This window comes from Eublepharis macularius, chromosome 6 (assembly GCF_028583425.1).
Source record: "Eublepharis macularius isolate TG4126 chromosome 6, MPM_Emac_v1.0, whole genome shotgun sequence".
Lineage (NCBI taxonomy): Eukaryota > Metazoa > Chordata > Lepidosauria > Squamata > Eublepharidae > Eublepharis > Eublepharis macularius.
Genome location: NC_072795.1, coordinates 67,313,908 through 67,335,522, shown reverse-complemented (window position 1 = coordinate 67,335,522; position 21,615 = coordinate 67,313,908). Strand labels below are relative to the sequence as shown.

General features: G+C 43.4%; 1 long non-coding RNA gene across 1 annotated transcript; it reads left to right on the top strand.

Moving 5' to 3' along the window:
* Window positions 1–2,603: 2,603 nt before the first annotated feature.
* LOC129331951 (uncharacterized) lies at window positions 2,604–4,984 on the top strand. The gene is made up of 3 exons (XR_008597301.1): window positions 2,604–2,765; window positions 4,322–4,469; window positions 4,900–4,984. It is a non-coding gene; the product is annotated as an uncharacterized LOC129331951 (long non-coding RNA).
* Window positions 4,985–21,615: the final 16,631 nt, after the last annotated feature.

Genomic DNA, 21,615 nt, shown 5'->3' with positions numbered 1-21,615 from the left:
TAGCACACAAAAGGGCCTCCCACCCAGCCTGCCCTAGACCCCACCGACCTACTTGGGCTAGTTCAGTGCAAGAGGAAAATTAATCCCTTTGCAGCCAGGAATCGATTGAGACAATGGAAGCGATGCTAGAGCAGTTTATGTCTGTATCATCCCCCTTGCCAGAGCTTTGTCCTTGTGCAGCCAGCTTAGCAGGGCTCCTCCTGGGAAATAACCCAGGGCCCCCCAATGGCCTTGCCCCGACCTGTCCTGGTATGCCAGGATGCTGGGTGGTTGGGGTGTGCGAGTGGGTGTGTGTGCACGATTTATTTTAAACAGAGCTTCATGTTGACTTTACAGATACTGCTTTAAAATGATCCAGACCCTGAATGTTTGGGGTTCTGTGGGCTGAGCTATAGCCAGTAGAGGTGTGGGGAATAGCAGGAAAGCAGGCCAATAGTCGGCAAACTGAATGTGCTGCAGATTTGATTCAAGCCAGGCTGGGAGGCCTGGTGTCATTTTCCCCTTGTCTGGAGGTGCTTCTCTTTATGCAAATGGCTGAGAGCAGCTGCCCTGCCAGGAATGACTCATTTCCTGCTCTTGTGTCACATTCTGGTCAAGCCAGTTTGGCAAAACCTTTCCTCTCCCCCTCCATTCCACTCCCCTCTGGGTGAGCTGGGATGTACATTTGTTCAGTCCCTGGCAGGACCAGGCAGGACTTTCAGGAAACTGCGTCAAAGCTGCGTACACACACAGATACAAAAATCCTAACAACAAACCCCCAAAGCACTTTCTCTCTCTCTTTTTGTCCCTTGTTATTCAGAAAAACTGCCCCTTTCTCCAGGCAACACCTCCTTGTCAGGAGGGCCAATGGAGCCCAAAACTCACCCAGAGGAAAAAGCTGGGAGGATTTTCTAAGAAAATATGTTGTTTCTAAGTCTAAAAATAAACACATAAAGTAAAAGAAAAAGCAACTTGCTGTCTAAATTTAAACTTCTAACTAATGGTCACATATCATGCATGCTCAGCTAGAGCAGTTACTATGCTGTTGTCAGTTTGAAACACAAGAGTCCAGAAAGCGAGAAGCAAATTTTCAGAATCCATATTCTGCCAGATTGTGGGAAAATTCACTGAGGCAGAGTACTGGCAACAGCTTTTAAACTACTTAGAGGCAGAATCATAGACATGTAATTGCCAGCAAAACAGAGATTCATTTTTTATTTCTTACCACAGTCTTTCATCAAACTAGCTTTGCAGGTTTTTGTAGCAAGGTGTGACCTCCCCCCAAAAGAAGCCCCCCCAATGTGGCTGGTGCTGTTAAAACAGACTGTATATTTGGGTATGTCTATTACTTGTGTCTGTTTGATAACCTTAAACCCCCCAGGCATAAAGGAGGAGATTGATTTTCTCATTTGGAATGATTTTAAAAGGGTTTTGTTATTACTATATGACAGGATGGGGAACATGCTCATAAGTGCTTCTGTAGTTCTTGAACAGAAAAAAGAACAAAAGTTAAACAGCACACAGTTTCTCAAAGACAAAAGACTGACTAGATGGGAAGACATTTACCACCAGATAGACAGTGCAATCCTATACTGAATTAGATGGAGTCACTCTACTTTGTGACTGCATTGTGAGTCAGTTAAGAACTGCCTCATAAGACTTGCACTTCAGAGGTAAGAGTGGTGAGCACAACAGACAGGGCCTTTTCTGTTGTGGCTCTTCAGTTATGGAGGCCGAATCCACACTTCCTTTTTGTTTCCGCTCCTTTTTCGCAAGTGGTGCGCTGTTCATGCAGATACTCACACGCTTTCCCATTCTGCGTGTTACCCGCCATCACCGCGCCACAATTGCGCCTTCCTTCCAAACCATGTGATAGTGGCGGAAATCCGTTTTCTGCCCACCTTTTTTTTTTTTGCACTGTGCAGAAAGGTCGGTATACTGGTAAACCAACTGTAGTGAGCAGTGGTTTGCGTGGGAAAAGAAACGGTCACCGGAGCATGCGCATGTCACACGGGGACTGTTTCCCTACTGTGTCCCGCCATTTTTAAGAGCGCGAGGAGCCAAGCCGAGCAATCCTGTATTACCCACAATGATCATCTCCAGTAAATGGCAGGTGCAGAAAACAAATATATTCCTGAAAGCTGAGGATGCAGGTGGGAGATTCTACCATGAACGAAATACAGAATGCATCATCTCGTGGTGTCGCGTGGCTGTGCTGCGAAGCATGCCAACCACAATCTGAGCCATCATCACAAATATCACACTCTGAGCATCCATGTTGTTAACTACTAAAAGCAGAAAACCACTCTGAGCAGCAGAATTTCCGGACAATGCCTTTAATGCATCTGACGAAGAGAACTGTGATTCTCGAAAGCTTATGCTACAATAAAATTGGTTAGTCTTAAAGGTGCTACTGGACTCTTTTTGATTTTGCCTGTAATGTGACAATCTAATTTCAAATTTGCCTGCCATACCAACCAGCCAATTGTTAGAAAGTGGTCTGTGACGAGCAAAAAATGAGCCAATCAAAGATGAGGGGGAGGGTACATTGCCATTTATTAAAAGTCGGAATATTGGTATACCGGAAAATTGACCTTTTCTTTTTAAAAAAAGGGGGAAGTGACGTGCGCCATCAATTCTGACAGCGGAGGATGGAACCGCCCACTGTAACGCTTTACTCAGTGGCGTGTGGAGAAATGATTGCGCCATGAAGACGCACTGGAAGGGTGAATGTGATGATGCACAGCATGGTAGCGGAATGAACCCAATTGCCACGACTGCACAAGGTAAGCGGATGGTGAGTGAGTGTGGATTCGGCTGGAATTCCCTCTCTACAGCAATTTGTCTGCTCCTGAATCTATGGAGTTTCAGGCACTAGACAAAAACATTTTTGTTCTCTTGAGTGATTGTGTATTATTTTTTGTTTTTCTTCTTGCCCTCCTACTAAGTTTTATGCTGCAGTCTTCTTTTTAAAAGTCCTCCTTCTAATCTCTCTTTAAGAAATATTTAGTTTTTGTGTTGTTTTCAGGTTCATGGTCATATTCTTGATTTCCAATCCAGTTATTGCTTTTATGCAATTTTTTGTCTACCTTTTTTGGTTTTTTAAGCTTTGGAAATCACCCCAGAAACCATGCAAATATAAGCCTTAAAGAAATCCATTCTTAAATAGTCAATTTTATATTCAAAGGGGTACAGTCATATATGTGTCCATCTTATCAAGGTACTGCTGCAGAATCAAGATTAGAGATGGGCACAAACAGAAAAAAACCCCGAACATGATGTTTGTTGTTTGTTGCCATCCACGAACAGGGACTCTCGAACAACCACGAACATGGTCCTGTTCATGAACATGTTTGTGGTTGGCTGTTCGTGGGGGCCAGCAGGCTCTCCAGCCATCATCCAAGTCAAGATCCCTACTGCACCACTCCCAGAAACCTGACCTGAGCAGGCACCAGGAAAGGTACCAATAGTAAATAATAGCTTGGCCCCAGAGCCTGGCAGCAGCCCTGGAACTTGAAGGGGTAGATCCCTATCCCACCACACACAAAGAAAATTCAAGCTCCAATGCACTCTCTCTATCAAAATGCCAACAGCAACTGTCTCTCCACTGTCTGCATCAGAGCTAGGAGCCCCTCTCCCCCCGGTCTTTGCTCCCTAGTTGTAACAAATTTGGAGCTCCACACTTGCAGGCGGAGATCACTCCTCAGAGGGTTTGTTAATTTCATTTTCGCCTTCTCAAAGGCTCTGTCAATTTCACCTCTCCTTCTAGGAGGCAAAGATGAAATCAACAGACCCTCAGAGGAACGATCTCCACTGGCTCTGTCTTTTTAAACTATGCTTCCCAGCTAACATTGTGTCTCCCTACACTTGAGTGTCCCTTTGTAAGGTGCCTTATGTAGGGAGACTCTGCGTCACAAGGTAGTTACCATTTTTTATCACATCGAAGCAAAGCACTCATCCAGGTATGCCCCCCCCACAGCTATGCAGTGCAGGGCTAACACTTAAAAGGTCCCGTATTCAGAAAAAGCAGTGCAAGGTTTATAGATGTTGTGGTATCTTTGGTCTATCCTCTGGAGGGTGGAGGTGGAGTATCCTACAGCAGAAAGTACCTGCATCCACCATTACTTCACGCTGATCTTGTATGACCCACAGTCTCTCTCCAGCAAGTACTAATGCACTCAGATAGTACTGGGTTAAGTTGGTGGCTGGGAGTATGCTGTGTCTATATACATAAGCTATTTTATTTTTTAATTATGTATTTACGTTATTTATAGTCTGTCTTTCTAACTGAGACTCAAGGCGAATTACACACTGTCATTCACTGGGTGCATGCTCCACCTAGCTGCTGATTATGATTGGGCTGCGGCTTTCTGCACCAACTGGGGTCTTGGAGTTGACTTTGAAGGGAGACGTCTGTAGAGTGCATTATAGTAGTCCAGTCTTGATGTTACCATGCTGTGGATCCAGGCTGCCAGATCAGCTATGTCAAGGTAGGGAACCATCTTCCAGGCTAGACTGATTTTTTGGAAGCCATTTTTTTTCAACTGTATTAACTTGCTTCTCTAACAGCAGTGCTGGATCCTGTATAATCCATAGGCTCTTAATCAAGTCAGCAAGGGTCAGCTGAACCCCACCAAAAGCGGGGAGGAAAGTGTCTTTCAACGTCTCTGCCTTCCCTACCAGCATCATCCCCACCTTTCCCACCAAATCAACACTCCTGCTTGCCAATCATACCTCTCATACCTCTGAATTTCTCATGTGCCTGTGTAAAAATCTTGTGTTTGCAGCTGTCCCCTCTGCTAATTTCTTTTGGGATGTCTCCCATTTTCACTAAGCCTCCCAGAATATTCCTTCAGCTGTACCCTGAACTGTTATTGCAATATAACAACCAACTTAAATGAAAACTTTTTTGCTCCACAGTTTTCACATTTCAGATCCAACATGGACTAAGATGAATAGCAGCAGAAGGCAAATTCAATGGTTGCAGTTTGATATAGACCTAATGGAGGATTCTGGACTTGGATTCCATTTCCTTATGGAAGAAAGAGACACTGACCCTCCATATCCTATATTTCCATTATTGTGCTCTACATTTCAAGGGCCTTCATATCTCTGGTGGTTCCCCATTTTGATGACATTTGTACAGATATTTAAAAGATACTACACCAATAAAGGTAAATGTGAAAGAAAAAATGTTATTTCTTTAGCCAATTGGACATTTTCTTCAGAAGACCACACATATGAAGAAACATCCCAAGACATAAAAGTGTGTGTATCTGGGGAGTATGTGCATATAAGAGATTGAACATGGATCTACAAATTTACATAGTTTAAGGTCAGGGACACCTTCTAAAGAATGTTGTATCATGTGCCATAGTTTGCAATTAGGTATTTATTTATTTATTTACATCATTTCTAGTCCACCTTCCTCACTGAGATTCAAGGCGGAATACACAGTGTGAGTCACTACAATCAATATCAAAGACATTTCAATATACATGTAATGGGTATATACATGCAACTCTGAATGATTTAAAGAAAAAGAAAGATTTAAAGATTTAACAATGTTGAAACAGAGTATAGGCAAATTCCATGACTGATATATTAAACAACATAGGAATGACTCAGTAGAATCATACTTATAGTAATAGTAGCAAAGTCTGTGGTCCCTCACTGCTTACAGCAATAGTAGCGAAGTCTGTGGTCTCTCCTTATTCCTTTACTGATGGATCTCTTGAGACCACTTCCCTATGGTACAGCTCTCCCATCTGAATAAAAAGCCCTCTTGAACAATTCAGTTTTGCATCACTTATGGAAGGACATAACTTTCCTAACACCCTCAGGAAGGCCATTCCATAGAGTGGGGGCCACCACAGAGAATGCCCATGTACAGACAGCTGTTGATTTTGCCCATATACAGTGTGGTACCTGCAGAAAGCCCTGTTCAGATGAGTGAAGTTGCCATGGTAGAATATAGGGAGAGAGGCAGTCCCATAGATATGATGGACCAAGGCTGTGAAGAGTTTTGTAGGTGATAGCCAATACCTTGAATTGGGCTTGATAACTATTTATTTATTTTTTTTAATTTATTTTCCCATTTTATTCCGCCCTCCCCGGGGTCGGCTCATGGCAGATAACCTATTAAAACACAATAAAAATGCATCTACATTCAAACATCATTAAAACAGCAGCATATTTCCATTAATACAAATTTAAAAACATGATGGTGGACAGCCTTCACAGGGAGGGTTTGAATTTTATACACCCCTCTTTTCAGGCCAGTGGAGGCCCAGCCTCAGCCATGTGCCTGGTGGAACAATTCTGTCTTGCAGGCCTGGCGGAAGGATAGTAGGTCCTGCCGGGCCCTGATCTCAGCAGATAGAGCGTTCCACCAGGTGGGAGCCAGGATCGAAAAGGCTCTAGCTCTAGTTGAGGTTAGGTGGGCCTCCCAGGGGCCAGGGGCCACCAACAGCTGTTTGTCCCCTGATTGGAGAGTCCTCTAGGGAATATATGGAGAGAACTAATAGGAAGCCAATGGAGTGATTGTAGAATGGGAGTAATATTCATGGTTCTCCTGGTTCCCAATAATAGCCGAGCTGTAGCTGTAGCTGCCCTGGGGGCCACCATAGAGAATGCCTGTATACGGACAGCTGTTGATTTTGCCCATATGCAGGGTGGCACCTGCAGGTGATCTGTAAATATGATGGACCATGGCTGTGAAGAGTTTTGTAGGTGATAGCCAATATTTTGAATTGGGCTCAGTAACTAATAGGAAGCCAATGGAGTTACTGTAGAATGTGAGTAATATTCATAGTTCCCCTAGCTCCCAATAATAGCCAAGCTGCAGCATTTTGCACCAACTGGTGTCCCCAAGCTAACTTAGAGAAGAGACCAAAGTACAGTGCATTGCTGTAGTCAAGTCTCAATGTTACGCAATATGTTAGGTTTCATACAAACTGTAAAGAACCTCCCTCTCTGCTTAGGTATATTGTAATTCTCTAACCAAATCTTCTTTTTCCTTTGTTAATATTATATTTGAAAACTGGTAGTATATTATAAGCTATCTGTTTTTTCTTGTATTATAGTTGACTTTAACATTGTGTAATTTGTTTTCTTGTTTATGCATTGTATGTTGTTTTTAAAGTTAATAAAAAGTTTTTTTTTTAAAGTCTCAATGTCACCATGGCATGGATCCAGGTGGCCAGATCGGCCAGATCAAGGTAGGGAGGGGGTCATCCTCCAGGTGAGACTGAGTTTGTGGGAAGCGTTTTTTGCAGCCGTCTTAATTAGCTTTTCTAGCAGTAGCACTTGATCTAATATAACCCTGGACTCAGCACAGCCTCTATCATCCAACTGCCATGAATGGGACCATCAGAGGAAGAGCAGAAAGCAGCCATCCAGTCACCCTCAGGTGGCTGAGGTGGGAATGCCCTCCAGAAGAATATTTGTATTAAATTTAGTCATTGAAATTGGATTTCAATTCCTGTCAACTGCTCTAAGAGCCAATTTTTAGCTGAAAAGTGGAATAAAGACATGAAACGATTTGTTTGTCTAACAAGGCCGTATATGGTAATAACATAATTTTAGATACAAAGCTTGGCATTTCACAGAATTTGGAATCTTTTGTTACAGAGTATGTATATTGGGCTAGACACCTATACCACTGAATGTTGTGCATACAGTATGTAGCTGATCAGGTACAACGTGATCAAGATACATAATTAATAATAATAACAACAACATTCGATTTATATACCATCCTTCAGGACAACTTAATGCCCACTCAGAGCAGTTTACAAAGTATGCCATTATTATCCCCACAACAAAACACCCTGTGAGGTGGGTGGGGCTGAGAGAGCTCCAGAGAGCTGTGACTAGCCCAAGGTCACCCAGCTGGCTTCAAGTGGAGGAGTGGGGAATCAAACCTGGCTCTCTAGATTCGAGTCCCGCGCTCTTAACCACTACACCAAACTGGCCCTGAAATTATATCTCAGTAGTTTGCATTGTATTGTGAAAAAGATATCAGAACCAGAAGGCAGTTTACTGCTAGCTAGAGGTATCCTTAGCACTGATGTCTTCCCAAGAAAGACTCAGCTGGTTGTTGCATATGGGTGCAGAGAATTCGGGAGCAGAGAATTCTGGAAGTGGCACAACTGCAGAATTTGCAATGCCTCTCTCTGAACTTTCCTTAACTGGATGTTGGGTGCAGCTAAGGGTAATACCCACTTACACTCACCATGTGGTCTGCCATATTTCTTCCCAGCTGGACAGCAAGAGTTCTTGTTGCATTGGTGTCATAACTGCTTGCTGTGCATTGCCTGCTAATTTTCAGACATGGCTGAGTCGGAAAGTTGCAATGTGTTAGAATATTTCTTGGTTCCCAAAGATAGTGGCACACCCACTGCCAGGTTTCCAAGGAAGTGGGGATTACTGTCAAGCATGCACCGTACACAAATCCCCAAGGGCAAACAGCCTTACAGTAGGTAGTCTTGAAGCACTGGGAAGCTGGGGCTTGGAGAAGCATGAGCTAAAGGGCAACAAATCAAGACTTCAACCACCCTATAACATGGGGCTAGTTCTAAAAAAAATCCTTTGGTCTTTCAGCTCCATGAAAAGTACTTAATATGAGTATCCTCCGGCATCACAATTTTCCATGTGCACTCTAGTTCAGAATACATTTTGCCTGATGAAGTGATTGAGTAGATCCCTCCCATATCCATACGTGACTGCATGAACAAGCATCAGAGCCAGCTTTGATTTCCAGGATGACTCATTGGAAGATGGAACTATGTGAAGGCATTCCCCTGCTAAAGTGATTGCATGAACTCTCTTGAGCTAAAGGGACTGAGCAGACATATCATGCAGCTTTGTTAGCAGCTTTGTTGGTCCCAGAGAAGCAACATCCACATGAGTGATATCACAAGATTTAACAGAAACACAAATAGTTTACATTTCTGTATGAAGGCTGTATTTTATTTTAAAAGGCAAATCTGCATTATTCTCATAATCCACTGTGCCCTTAAAACCTGATCCAGTCAAATGATTTCCAAAACTGGCCAGTGGTGGTTGTGAGGAAATAGCCTCAAACCTGGAATTAAATTAAGCCACTCTGACTCTCCCCTGGAACAGAGCAGGATGTTAATTTTAACATTGATACTCACTGCTCAAGTATCATAAGATCAAAGCATATTTGTTGAATTACAGCTTTTATAGAAAAAAAAGGGAAAGGTTCATAAACTCCAGTTCAAAAAAATCAGTGTTGTGTTTCTCAAGAATGCTTATTATTATTTATTACCATTATCATTATTATAAAGAAGTGAAGATACGGTTCAAGGATGGTGTGTTGGTTGAAGGCCAAAAGATATTCAGATGTATGAGAAACTTCTAATCGTTAATTTTACATAGACTTTGGTAAGATAAAAAGTAGCAAGAATGAACTAAGCATTTTCATCTACTTTGAGATGTTTCAAATATAGATTCCCCTTGATTGGTTTTTTAAGTTATAATTTGGTGTTTTCTGCATGGTCAGTTCATGATTATTCAGATTCCATTTTGTTTCTCTTGATCTCCAGAGTTCTACATGAAAAAGAAGGCATGAGATGCAGAAACAAAATTTCTCCTGCTTTTCACTGACTTCTTTCCCTGCACGCATACTGTGATTTTTTTTTGAAGCCACTTTTAAATTGTCGTTGATACATCTTATGTGTGCATAATTTTTTGTCCTGCATTGCTTCTCTCCCTCCTCCCCTTTTCCTTTTCCCGAGTGCTGTTTGGTTGGCCACTTGGTGGAAACCACTCCTTCCTTCCTTCCTTCCCTCCCTCCCTCCCTCCCTCCCCAGCTCTCCACACCTCCCTCTCTTTTTTAAAGCAAGGGAAAGGTCATAACGCTGTGACATCATTTCTCATACAGCTGTATTGTGAAATTAACAGTGCAAATTTATAACCTTACAAACTGTGCCTGCAAATTACATATTTCTTATCTGACCAACTCTTTGGCTTTAAGGATAAGCTGCCTGACAACAAACCCCAAGCAGCCGAGCACACACCCACCCCCTTTTTAAATTAGGGGAGCAGTCACAACGCTGTGACTTTCTTGCATTCTACCTGTTTCCAAGATCTGAGCAAGTCTGTTAATGATAGGATGTTTTGGAGGTCTTTCATTCATAGGGTCGTCATAGGTTGGAGGCGATTTGACAGCACATAACACACACACATCCTTTTAAGCAAAGTCTGTCCCATTCCCTGATGGTGATCCACGTTCTCCACTGATCGTTTCTTGGGTTTACTTTTTTATTTCCTCTCTTTATAACCAGGACTCATGATCATGGTGATTTAGAAACTGAGTGGCGGGGGTGGGGGTGGGGGGAGCTTGTCTCAAGAATCCACCCTCCCCGCCCCTATTGTGTTTAGGCAACAATATTTGAATATTTTGTTTTGGCAGAGAGGCGCCATTTTGCACCAAGCACACAATTCAAATGACTCCAGAGCAATCACAAACAGCTGCAATCTGCTAGTGAAAAGTGTGGAAAGTGCTTTGAAGTCCTTCCCCCCCCCCCCAGAACTCCATTGCCTCTCTAGAATTGTTAAATAATAATAATAATAATGGGCACAGGACTGTCTAATCAGTGAATATATAGAGAGGGAGGGGGAAAGAGGGCACACGGGTTTCCAACAGTGCAACATTATGACGTGTGTGCTGAAATTTTAAAAAAGTGATGTTGGCTGCAGCCTTCACAAAAGGTAGCTCCAAACAGACATATCAACACACGTGGAGTAAAAAAGCAGACACTGAATCACTTTGGCATCCTACAGAATGCAGGGACCCCAAGCCAATTCAGCACCAATTAGTGTGAATAGCACCAGCTTAAAGTGTGCCATGTGGAAAATGCCCCAGATAGCCAAGAATATGAGCCCTTTTGAAGCAGGACAGTGAGTTGCTGTTAGGAGATGGTTCTGAAACCCCATAAATATGAGGTACTGAACTGATCAGGAGCTTCTTCTTAGAAGGGGCTCCTTGCCTGCTACCTTCTTATCTTTGGGGTAAGATACTTTCTTGGACTCATGTAATTGCTCTCCTTTAATGATCTATGATAAATCCAGGAGGAGCAACAAAGAAGCCTGATAACAGGTATCAAGCAATCACATCTGCTATTAGGCTTCCTGCTTCCGCCATCCTTTGTTATTCTCATGATTTGACTGCAGTCCTGTTGGTTGCTTTCTCAAATCCACTTGCCAAGTGGCAATCAATGGAAAATTCCCAGAAACAAGCAAAGAGAGCTGTAAAAGTGTCAGTACTGAAGATAACTATAAGATTTTAAGAGCAGTGGCAGCCAATTCCTCATCCATGGTGCAAGTTCAGCTTTACAGCTTGCATTATACACAGATGTATTAACAAATCAAATTCATGGGGGAGGGGGGGAGTCGGATGCATCCTGCACTTGCTCCCACTGTTTAGTTTGTTGTACTCAAGTTTGTTTGTTTTTTCCAATAACCGATGGCAAATGTCCATATGGTTACAGAGTACAATATTGTTTGAATGTTGAAGTTATTTTTAGTGGAAGAACTATTACTTTGGGTGATATGGGGGTAGGGGTTGGGGAATGGGGTTGGGCAGGGGAGGGAATGGAAAGAGGAGGGTAACGGGTTATGTTGACATGTTTTTTAAGGACAGTATTAACAGTTACAAGTTTTTGTTTAAATATTTAATTATTTTTCTCACTAATATTCTAAATATTACCACAGGAAAAAAAGAAAAGAAGTAGAATTATAAGCATTTATGAATAGATAGTAGTTTAGATAGTAGTTAGGAATAATGTTAAGATATAAGTTATTACCTGTCTTAGAGACGCCAAATTATAGTACTTTGCTTCTAATCAATGAAGATATATTTGTATATAAAAATATTTTTGAGTTAGCAATATCTCTAAATGTATGTAGTGTAAAACTTATTTTGTACCACTGGTTATTTTTCTTGACTTTGTAACTGTTTATAAAGCATATTTAAATTTTAAGAAATGGGGGGGGGACAAATCAAATTCATCAGAAGTGTTATGAAACTGCCTCCGCTATTCTTAAAAGTTTTATTTCTGTCCTCTTCCTTCAAATCCGATGCCCCTAGTAAGCCCTGCCCCCTCCGCCCCAATATAGCATCCAGCAGCACCCTGTAACAATACTTCACTGCTGGAGAGACACAACAACATCCATTCACCCAAATAATTTCACCCAACATACATGCACATAACATTGCCTTGAGAGCAGCCAGTTTGCTTGCTTGCCTCTAGGACCACTCTTGTTTGTGAATCAGAGCCTGATCACTCAGCAAACAGCAACATCTGCAGCATCTCCTTTTAAAGCAGGCTGGAATTCCATCACCTACTATTTCTTCAAAGCATTTGGTAACTACTTTGCTGCCTGTGATATTTGAAGGCTGGAAGCTTAGCTTCAAAAGACAGATTCTTGATTTGATTTGGTCTAGAACAGACACCAAAAGGGTGTCAATCAGTGTCCTTGTACAGCAATCTCTTGTTGTTTCTAAGGCCTTCCACACCATTTCAAAAGGGAACCATATAAAGGTTCTCTTCCCATAGGCTTTGTTAATTCCGTCTGCTCACTCTGCAGAAGCCAGAGACATTCAGGATGTTTTCCACCTCCTAATTTGCTAAAAGGCAACAGATGGGACCAAACATTTCTAGATAAAGTTTGTACAGACAGAAAGCCAGGTAGCTTAATTCCCCTGCCCTGCCCCTCCAAAGGGGGGAAAATAGCAGCTTTATTACAGCCTCTTAAGCTTCCTTCTCAACTTGTAGTGCAATAAAAACTTCAGAACATGTAAGAGAAAGCATTATTATTTGCTTTAAATTGTTCTGTAAAATAGCTAGATAGAGATGTGTATTTACAGGAGTCAGAGACAAGTGGGGAAAATTGGCAATGCTAGTCCAACTTGGTCCTGGGTTTGCTATGGGGTGGTAGTGCCATAGCCCACACTGTCCACACAAGTCCTGACAGCAAAAAATGGGACAACTGGGGTTCTCAGTTTCTCAGATTACAGCCCTCTGATCCACACTCAGAAGTGCTTTCTTGCAAGTTGGAAATGACCATCTTTTTTGTTTTTCATGCTTGTGGATGAGCAAGGGAGAGAAGTACCACTTAAAGAAAGCCCTTTTGTGTTTTAATTTTGTGACTCAATTTGTCACCTTGTTTCTTCCAAAATACAACGTGGGCCTTAGCTCCCAGTGTCTGGGCTTGTCCATTTATATGTGCAAGTTTTTAAAAAGACACTGTGCTGAAACTTCACTGTTAAGTCGCAAAAAATAATCTCTAGATTATTTCAACTCATCTCCAGCCACGCCAGATCTTAACAGATGTGATAAATGACATCAATGAACATTTCTGGGAGCCAAGAGTCAGTCTCCCACTGTCCCGCTCCCAGCCTACTGCTAGGTGCATAAACACAGCTCAGACCTGCTTCTCCTGCAGGTAAACTTCATGCAGGCCCCATCCCTGCCACCATGTTATTAAAGATTCAGTTGAGCATACAAGCAGCCAGTTACCAAAAGGTCTCCCTGCTACCCAAGCAAGGGCATTGGCTTGACTCTAGCAGCTATGAAACAACACCCCTCCTTATCCCCCACCCTCATTCTCACCAGTTCTATGTAACAGAAGAAGAAAAGATGGAATTGGCAGCCTTAGCCAAGGAGTGTGAGCTAGCAATCAGTAACTTTCAATAAGTGATACTTTAAAAATGCACGAGCATATATCCCTATCACAAGAGCCTTAAGCTAAAACTTCTTTCCAAGATTTCACACCTTTGAGGACCAGCTGCCCCAGCATGCTTAGGAGTTAGACTGAAAAAAGTGCCCTGGAGCAAAGTAATATTGCAAGCTACTGAAATCCCATGTAGCTGAATGTTCTCTCTCCTCCCCTGCCCGGCTCCACAGCTGCAAATGCTAATTTAAAACACTTTACACTACAACACTCTAAAGAATTCTAAATAACTGCAGCTTAGTGCTTTTAAAAGCCAGTGTGAAACACCCTTTTAGCCCCATAAACCTATCCAAACAGCACTGGAGTAATTGATCACCATCAAAGTGGCATGATTTTATAAACATAACCGATCTCTTAGTTATTACTGTTGGAATATATCTCAAGCAGGATGGATGGGGGTGGGAAAGGCTGGACTACAAAAGAGGAAGTAAACTAAGATACAGAGATCCACTATAGCAACCTCCATACTGCAGTCTGCCTCCCCCCCCACACACCTAATTTCTAACATCTCCCAGATGAAGAAGGGGAGGGACAAGATGACATATGTACTATCCTTTGCAAAAGAAAAGTGTGGCCATGATCAAAAGCATATGATCACACAAGCATGAGCAGATCCAGATCTGACGAAGACACAAAAGTACACTACATGCAGCTTCTCCCGCTACTGTAGTACAGTGACCAGAAAAGTTGTATCAGGAGACTTTCTCCCTTCTATTCCAGTAGGGGTAAATATGTTAGATTGTTTCCATATTAGGGTGTGAAATCATGCCCCACCCTGGCAAAGTAGCAAGCTGTTGGGGGAGGAGGATGGGAATGGCTTCCTCGTGCTCTGCCCTGCAGGCTGCTCCCTCCTCCTCACCCTCCCGCTTTTCCTTCATTCTGGTCTTTTTCCCTTCCTGCTGTATCTTGGAAAAGAACCCTTCAAAGGGCTAAAGGAGGAAAGGGAAGTTGGCTCTTCCATTTGGAATGTGGAGCTTACCTCTGCCCCCCTCTCCCTATTGGTTCTGGGTAGAACATATACAGGGAGGCTCTGCCTGTAACCACCCTGCAGTTCTACTTTTGATCAGAACAACAGAGATTTTTCATTGGTCTGATTTAAAGGGGGAAACCCTAGCAGACACCCACAAGTCATGCTTGGCTAAGAACTCTGAAAGGTAATTAACAACCAGTAGCAGAGGATTTCATGAAGCTTATGCCACAATCAATTTGTTAGTCTTTAAGGTGCTTCAAGATGCTTTGTACTTGTATGTTTGTCCTGACAGAACAAACATCCTACAAGGCTGTCCTGGAAGCACCAAAGCAAAGCAGCAAGAGGAAATTCCACCGGAAACAACAACCAATTAACCAACCATGCTCGTTTATGTGCTTAAAGTGCAAGTACTAAATGTGCAAATACAAAATTATTAAAAACTCATATAAATATACAATTTAAACAATAATGTACAATAACCATCACAAGTACAGTAATCCATATTGTTGTATTTCTTTACAGGGTTAAACAGCCAGCTAACGACAAACCACATTAAAGGTAAGTATAGCAAGAAAGTACAGATGAAATAACCATCTATCAACTTGGAGATCCCATGTATGACACCAAGGGAAATCCTCTGTTGCTAACGAGCATGCCAGCTTGTAGTCAAAGCCCAAAGTTCTTCTTCATATAAATAAAGGCGGTCCAGTTTCTGTTGACCATTCTAAAAATTCATACATCACTGTGGTTGTGAGCTGCTGGTTAGAAGCTGGCATAACAAAGACAAAGACAAAGACGAAGAAAAAGCATTATTCAATCATTTAGACTGTACTTTCTTGCTATACTTACCTTTAATGTGGTTTGTTGTTAGCCAGCTGTTTAACTCTGTAAAGGAATACAACAATATGGATTACTGTACTTGTGATGGTTATTGTACATCACTGTTCAAATTGTATATTTATATGAGCTTTTAATAATTTTGTATTTGCACGTTTAGCACTTGCACTTTAAGCACATAAACTAGTATGATTGGTTAATTAGTTGTTATTGCCAGTGGAATTTCCTCTTGCTGCTTTGCTCTGACAGAACAAACAGCAGCGCTACAGGTCATTGGCTTTCAGGATAGTAAAATGGCATGGGGAGGAAGGCTTAAACTCTTTGAGGTAGGAGACTGCTTGAATACTGTAGTCCCAATCCAAACTGAGCCCGTGTGCCTGGTTTTTTGAGAGGGGAAAGAACATCAGGGATTCTGTTCTTATAATTCTCAGCACTTTGCAGTTGAGTTCTGATGTGTGGAAGCCATCTTACAAACCAGAACTAGTATCCCTAGCTGACCTCTGGGTTATGGTCTTGTTGTGTATGTCTGGGGCTGCTGTGCATTTTAATTGAGATTGTTTGGACCTCTTCAACCCTTCGGTTTGTCTGAAGAAGGTGGATTCAGTGTTTTGCTGTTAGCTGTGTTCTAAAACAACAAATAATGATTAAAAGCCTGTGGAACCCCATTTTTACCCCTATAAGATCCAGCAGTTTTGTCTTGTTTTTTCTCAGTATTTGCGTCAGGCCATCCTACATACTGTCTTTAAGGAGGGGTAAGTGAACTGGTTATCTGCTAAGCACCTAAAAAGCAAGAAACAGAGCAGAACAGCTAAACTTTCATCACTTTGCCTCTCCATTTGCGTTGGACCAGGAGAACACTGAAATCTTGGGCCAAGTTGGCTGGAACAGAACAGTTGCTATGAAAAATATTCAAAGAATCTGAAACTGCAATGTAGCTTTTGGGCATATCATGCTTATTGAAATGTTAGATAGCCTCAGGAGCAGAGCCTGTGCATTTCATATGCAAAGCAGATGCTTTCATGGGCCCTGGCTGAAGTTCCAGGTCACCCAGTGTTGCATGCTATTTAAATGCCCAAAGCAAGCAGCAAGGTATTCAAACTCAAGAGAGGGAAAGAAAACAGGACACTGAGTATTAAAATAAATAAAGCCCACTGATGTATATCAAATCATTTAGGAGGCTTAGAAATATGCATGACTGTGATTGTACCTCTCAACTTCACATTCTAATAGTTGCTCTGGGGGTTGGAATTATTAGACTAACATGGACTTAATTGTGGCTGAGCTATTTTGCAAATGTAGATAAAACCTGCGGACGGTCAGAGCTGTCCCTGATTTCTTGTTCCAGGGCCTTACAGTAGAGGGGGCATTTCAGATTTTGTAGGGGAGGGGCAAGTTTACAATTCAGACTGGCTTGATTTTGAATATAATGTAGAGTGAATGGCCCAACCTCCCCCCTCCATGCATTTAGAAATATTTGTTATTGCTGTATTATTTCATGATAATTATTGCAATATCATTAATCAACTGGCACTCCTATTTTTTAGGCAAAGGGATTTGTGCTTTTGACATGCATACCAGTTTAAACGTTGTAGAACCATTGTTGGCCTGAAATGCAGGTATTCTAGAACAATGGTTCTCAGCCATGTCCCATCAATCATTCTGAAAAAAAACGTGGGTCTCACCATGGAGTCCACTTTTCCCAAGAAGGACATTTATGTGTTTACAATAAGACTGACAACTATGGGTGTACACTAAAAAAAAAGTAGTATTTCTTCAGATTTGGGTATTGGGAATATTTGGGTACAAGGTTCACTATTTTGATTTGGGTTTTTTTGGGTGCCATTATTCTCTATGGGGAAATATTTACAGATGATGGGGGGGCATTTTTCAGTCAGATGTCACCAAAATTGCAGTGATGATACTGCTGCCTGTCAACTAAAGAACCCCCAAATTACATGTGAATTGGATCATGGGGAAATTACAGGCCAGTCAGTCTAACGTCAATACTGGGTAAGTTGGTGGAAACTGTTATTAAAGAGAGAATTAGTAGGCACATTGATGAACAAAAGCTATTAAGGAAGACTCAGCATGGGTTCTGTAAGTGATGATCTTGTCTCATGAACCTGTTAGAGTTCTTTGAGGGAGTGAACAAACGTGGACAAGGGGGAACCAATAGGTGTTGTCTATCTGGACTTCCAGAAAGCTTTTGATAAAGTTCCTCATCAAAGGCTGCTAAATAAGCAGCTTTTGATGAGGTTCTGGAGCAGCATCACTGGAGCCCCCATTTTGAGGAGAAGCTTGTGGGCTGGGAAGCCAGGAAGGTTGAGCATGCTGAGGAACTCCACAGGGTAGTGGACTGCATCATCCATTTGCACCACTGAGTCCACAGATCTGTACTCCATTTCTGCCCCTTCAAGGGAGTTAAGTTGTGTTTAATTAATAATGGCAGCCTTTTCATTCTTGGGGGTCAGACTGGCATGCTTGCACAGCCAGTCCATGGACTTCTCTGTGATAGTGGCGATATCGGTATATTGTGGCTGTTAGGGCTGCTAGGGTCATCGCTACTGTGCCCAGGCCTGCAGGGATGGTCACCTTTCCTTCGGACTCGGGATACACTCCGTCCCCTATTTTTAGTAGGAGTTCAGAGAATTCCCCAGCAGATGCCTCGCCTCTCATGTTCTTTCTTAGTGAGAGTTTCCTGATGAGGGGCCACAGATATGACAGCTTGACATACATGGTAACCTTTTTAGCTCGAGTCCCCCTTGGGACTACTGGCAGAGACTGCCAGAAGTCTCCAGCCAGCAGCACTTTGACTCCCCGCATTGCTCTCTTGTTGCCCCTGACATCTTTGAGGATTATGCTCAGTGCCTCAAAACACCCCTTAAGCACCATGTTGCTCTCATCCCAAACAATGAGCATATAGTTCCACAGCACTTGGGCCATGTTGCTTTGTTTTGAGATGCTGATGCTGAACAAGGGTGTTTCTGCATGGATGAGGTTAAGAGGCAGCTTGAAGATAGTGAAGGATCATATGCCATTCCTGAGTGAGCCTTGACTTTCCATGGAAGTGAGCACCTCTCTACTCGTCTTCCAGGATTGCTTTGCTCATAGAGAGACTCTGCTGCTCTGTGTACCTTGGGGAGATCTTGCTGGTACTTGGCCACTGCTGCTCGGTGCACCACAGGAGTAGAATGTACATATTTCTTTGCTGCATCTTCCTCCTTTTAGCATTGGTGTATCTTGCATGACGTATGCAAGAAGGCTTCTTGGGGGCAGTAAGAGGTGATGGCTGCGAGAGGTGTAAGGTGGAGTTGGACTGAGGGAGGGGTGGTGTGGTGGGCACTTCGGCCAGTTCATGTGAGAGATTCATATTGAAACAGCCCCTAGAAAGGTTGTGCACCATCTCCCCATGAACATTTAAAAACTCAGTTGCCATACTGACTTTTATATAAAATTCCTTTTCAGGAGTCTTGTACTGTCTTTCTTCAATTGTCTGAAGTTTCCTTTAGCTGATTTTTACCTCAGAACACAAAGTTCCACAGCTGACCCATCAGGGAGGGAAAGGTTGCGAGGCACACAGGAAAGCCAGGCCCCACAGGGAGATTGGCAACCCTAGAGGGGAAGACTGGGAGGTGTATTTTTACCTCAGGACACATTTAATGACTCCCAATAGCAACTGCATACTGTTTAGAATGTTGGGGTGATGACCTATCAGGTCGCATATGCAAATGACCTCAGGGAAGAGTGGCCGAGTTGGCAGTTGGTGGGTGGTGGGTGGTGGGGAAGAGCAGCCTGCCAGCCACACAGGGAAGCTGTATCCCTATGGGAAAATATGGGGGCAAATTTCTTAAAATCCCTTTTTAGTGAGTCTCTACATCATGAAAGGAATGTTCTCCCCAAATTTCACATTTCTAGGTCCAGGGTTTGGGGCTGGGCATTGATGTGTCAATCAGGACACTTGTCTTTATATATATAGAATTATATTTATTTTATTACATTTATATCCTGCCCTCTCCACAAATGGGTTCAGGGTGGCTCATAGCATGCATACAATACAATAAGTAATCATAAAAAACTATAAAATCAGAGGTAATTTAAAACAATCACTAAAATAGTTCAGGGGTCTTATATGTATAGGCCACTTAAATAGACAATTGGCAGCTGCATATGAGCCATAACATGTGGGCATACACATAGCTGAGGACAGTCATGGAAAACGTGGTGGTCTTAGGTGAATGGGTGAAAGGACACCCACTGGTCCTCAGCCAAAGGCTTGGAGGAACTGTCAGGGCCGGTGCCAGAGTTTCTGGCGCCTGAGGCTGGTAGCAGCTTCAGGGCTGTTGCTGCCCACATGGGCATGCATGCGTGCACCCAGACGGCATGACATCACTGTGTGTGATGTCATTATGCAGCATGCTGCTGCAAGCCAAACCCATTGGCGTGGCAGGCTGCTGGGACGGTGCGCGGGTGGCCTCCCAGCCCTCCCTCTCAGTTACCCTGCACCACCCTGGCTGCCTGCTGCTTCTGGCCTGCAGCTGCATGCAGGCAGTGGCAGCATGGGGCTACTGAGCAGAAGGGCTGGGAGGCTGCCCACTCAGACTGCCCCACACTGATGCCACCAGCACACACTCCCGGCCGGGTGCAGCAGCTGCAGGCCAGGTGCAGCAGGCGACCAGGGTGGTATGCGGGCGGCTTCCCAGCCCTTCCGCTCAGCCGCCAGCGTGGCTGCCGCCAGCTCCGCAGCGCATGCCCCCACCACTGATACCCCCTCCAGCGCCTCAGCGCTCGAGGCGGCTACCAGACCCGCCTCCATGGATGCGCTGGCCCTGGGAACTGTAACAGGACCCACAGGGCTCAAGTCTCCAGTGGGAGCATGTTCCACCTGGCCGGAGGCAGGGCAGAAAAAGCCCTGCCCCTGGTCGAGGCCAGATGGATGTCCTTTGGGCCAGGGACCACCAGGAGCTGCTAGTCTGCAGAGTGCAATGCCCTGCAGAGGACATAATGGGAGAGGCGGTCCCGCAGGTATGATGGCCCCAGTCCGTGAAGGGCTTTAAACACCAAGGTTAATATCTTGAACAGGATCCGGAACTCTACTGGGAGCCAGCGTAGCGAGCACAGCACAAGATGGATATATGCTTGGATTGGCATTCCAGTGAGAAAATGTGCCAGTGCATTCTGGACCAGTTGTAGCTTCCAGGTCAGTCCCAAGGGCAGCCCAGCATAGAGTGAGTTGCAGTAGTCCAACCTGGAGGTGACCGTTGCATGGATTACTGTGGGAGTTTTTTGAAAATTCTGGATTTTGCAGCAAAGCAAGGCATAGTAATGGAGATACAGAGCTTGTTCTTGGTCAGTCTGAACAAAAGCAACAGTGGGCAAAGGGGGAACTAAGCAGCAGCTGGGCCCCTGGAAGAAAATCCTAAAGAATAAAATTTGATATTTGGACACATTTCTTATTCATGAACTGCAACAAAAAACAGCATTAAAAATATTGCTAGAGAAAGCTGTAAGGAAAAAAGAACACAAACATTGTGGCCAAAGCTTAACATTTGCCAAACTTGCCATGATGGCATCTATTTTTAGGGCAAACATACCCAGCATTAGTTCTAAATCAGCAAAGCCACAAGCTCTCTGCTCAGTTTTTTGGTCAGCCACAAAACTGTCTTCTTTGAGTTGGTAATCTCTTAAATGGGAATAAAGTTCTACATGGAGTTGGGTAGAGGCAGGGTAGGGCTACCAGCTGACCAGTTTTCTACTGGCATGAACAATTTTCTCCCCTTTCTGGCCTGTTGCCAAATGAGAGTTTTTTGATAAAATGGAAGGAATAGGAGAGAGACTGGTACTAAACAGTTTAATGCCTTTTAAAGAAAAGGCATTTGCTGCGGTGCTTAAACCTTTGCAGCACCTGCAGGCCGCAGACAATTTCATTTTCAGCCCTGTCTTTTCAGTGTCTCAAAAGCAGTTTTTCTAACACAACAACTGTTCTTGGCTGTCTCTTCTGCTTCCTCCTGATCTCCTCAACCGGAGAGAGAGGAAGAGAGAGAGGTGCACCTTTGATGTGTTGGTAT